The sequence below is a fragment of the Myotis lucifugus genome, unplaced genomic scaffold (assembly GCF_000147115.1).
Source record: "Myotis lucifugus unplaced genomic scaffold, Myoluc2.0 scaffold_601, whole genome shotgun sequence".
In the NCBI taxonomy this organism is placed as follows: domain Eukaryota; kingdom Metazoa; phylum Chordata; class Mammalia; order Chiroptera; family Vespertilionidae; genus Myotis; species Myotis lucifugus.
In genome coordinates, this window is record NW_005871649.1 from 63873 (window position 1) to 66464 (window position 2592).

Here is a 2592-nt window from a genome sequence, read left to right on the forward strand (position 1 = left end):
CTCGCTGGTTTGGCTCAGCGGATAGAGCGACGGCCTGCGGACTGAAGGGTCCCAGGTTCAATACCAGTCAAGGGCACAGGCCCGGTTTGCAGGCTCGATCCCTAGTAGGGGGTGTGCAGGAGGCAGCCGATCGATGATTCTCTCTCGTCATTGATGTTTCTATCTCTCTCCCCTCTCCCTTTCTCTCTGAAATCAATAAAAAAAATGTAAAAGAAGTGTATTTTTAAAAAAAAGATTAAAACTTCCTGTGCTATGAAAGGCGATGTCAAGAGAATGAGAAGATCCGCCACAGACGGGGAGAAACCATTTGCAAAAGACACGTCTGATAAAGGACTGTTGTCCAAAATAAACAAAGAATTCTTAAAACTCAACAAGAAGAAAACAAACAACCTGATGAAAAATGAGCCCAGGACCTTATCACACACAGCGCCGAGGGGGATGTACAGACGCCAAGGGAGCCTACGAAAAGATGCTCCACATCCCGTGGCACCGGAGAAATGCTAATTAAAACAACCAGGTACCCGCGTGGCCCACATCCAGGCACTGCCAACACCAAACGCCAGTGAGGCTGTGATGCCGGCAGGGATGCCAAACTGGTCCAGCCGCGTTGGGAAACTGTTTGGTGGCTTTTTACAACACGAAACTGGCCCTGTCACCAAATCGTTCTGCTCCGGGGCATTTGCCCAGAGGAGTTAAAAGCTGTCCGCACGAGAACTGGCTCGTGAATGTTGAGTGCAGCTTGGTTCAGAATTGCCAAACTGGAAAGCCACCGAGGTGTCCTTCGGCTTCGTCAGCCTGGGCTGAGGCACCATGAACCAGGGGGTTTAGAAACAACTAGAATGTACTTGTCACAGTTCTGGAGGTTGGGAGTCTGGAATCCAGGTGCCCCTTGGGTGCTGGTAGGGACCCTCTTCCAGGCTGCTGACTTCTTGTTGGACCCTCACATGGACTAAGAGGCCTAGGGACTTATCTGACCTCTTCTTATATTTCCTTTTCTCCCTTAACTTTATTTATATAGATAGATTTATTTAGATATAAGATATATATGTATATAGATATATAGGTATATAGGTATAAATATATATCTACAGATAGATAGATGGATAGATATATAGATGTTGATATTAGAGAGGAAGGGAGAGGGAGAAAGATAGAAGCATCAATGATGAGAATCATTGATTGGCTGCCTCTTGCATGCCCCCTACTGGGGGTCAAGCCTGCAACCCAGGCATGTGCCCTGACCGGGAATTGAACCCTGACCTCCTGGTTCATAGTTCAACGCTCTACCACTGAGCCACACCAGCCGAGCTTTCCCCTTAACTTTTATGGAGTTCTGGCTCTGACCAGGACATGAATACCTAAAACTAGGCTAGGAAGGAAAGTTTCCCATTTCTTGAGTTACGTAATTTCCAATTAGCCTTCTTTGTATTTCTTTATGCTCAGCAAAAAAAAAAAAAAGAAGAAGAAGAAGAGAAAACTTAAAAAAAAAACTTTCCCTAAAAGCATTTTTAAATCCCTTTTCACACCAGGACAAAAAAAGTAGTCCTGTTTGGAACGGTCGGCTTTCTTCAAAAGCGTGGACACCTTCTGGGGGCTGCTCACATGGGCTCCCCAAATAGATGTGCAGATGAGGACATGGCGCGGGGAGCCTGGATCGTGCATAAGGTTGGGGTGCAGAGAAGTCTACCTTCGTCAGGGTCACCTCATACATATGTGAAAACGTATTTCCCCTTCTCTTTCTTCAAGGGAACACCTTAGGCTATAAGGTTGCACACAACACTTGGCAATCCCTTCCTTTCCTCAGAGCTTCCTGAGGAGCTAAGTAAATCCATCTTCTCAAAATGCATTTAGCCCTGGCCCGGTTCCATTCCGGTCAAGGGCACATGCCTGGGTTGTGGGCTCCATCCCCAGTGTGGGGCGTGCAGGAGGCAGCCGATCAGTGATTCTCTCTCATCATTGATGTTTCTCTCTCTCTCTCCCTCTCCCTTCCTCTCTGAAATCAATAAAAAAATATATATTTTTAAAATATCCCACTCAGGCCCTGGCCGGTTTGGCTCAGTGAATAGAGCGTCAGCCTGCGGACTGAAGGGTCCCGGGTTTGATTCTGGTCAAGGGCACATGCCGGGATTGTGGGCTTAATCCCCCAGTGTGGGGCGTGCAGGAGGCAGCCGATCCATGATCCTTTCTCGTCATTTATGTTTCTATCTCTCCCTTCCTCTCCCTCCCTGTCTGAAATCACTAAAAATATCAAAATGCATTTAAATCAAGGGCAGCTGTGAAAGGAACAATGGAAAAAGAAGAACTCTCAACACTTGAAGTTATTTTTAGAATGCATGCCTGTGGACTTCGATGGTGGGTATGAGTGTACTCGGAACTTTTAGGACCTTATGGCCAAGTTGGATCACCAAGTTAATTTTGAAATTCGTTTTGAGCTCCTTTGCAGCTGGACTTACTCAGCCCTGGTTAATGTATGTAACTCACTTGTCAGATTTCAGGTGGGCAGGCTTCGAGAGAGGCTGACATGGTATTCAGGTCGCACCAAATTTCATTCACGCAGCCCTGATGCAGCTTATCATGGAAGCTCAACTATTT

The 2592-nt window shown here is 46.6% G+C and overlaps 1 protein-coding gene across 2 annotated transcripts in view; it reads left to right on the forward strand.

The window, feature by feature from the left end:
- RGS7 (regulator of G protein signaling 7) overlaps positions 1-2592 on the forward strand; it is a 61243-nt gene that overhangs the window by 15418 nt on the left and 43233 nt on the right. The gene's annotated exons all lie outside the window — the stretch shown is intronic.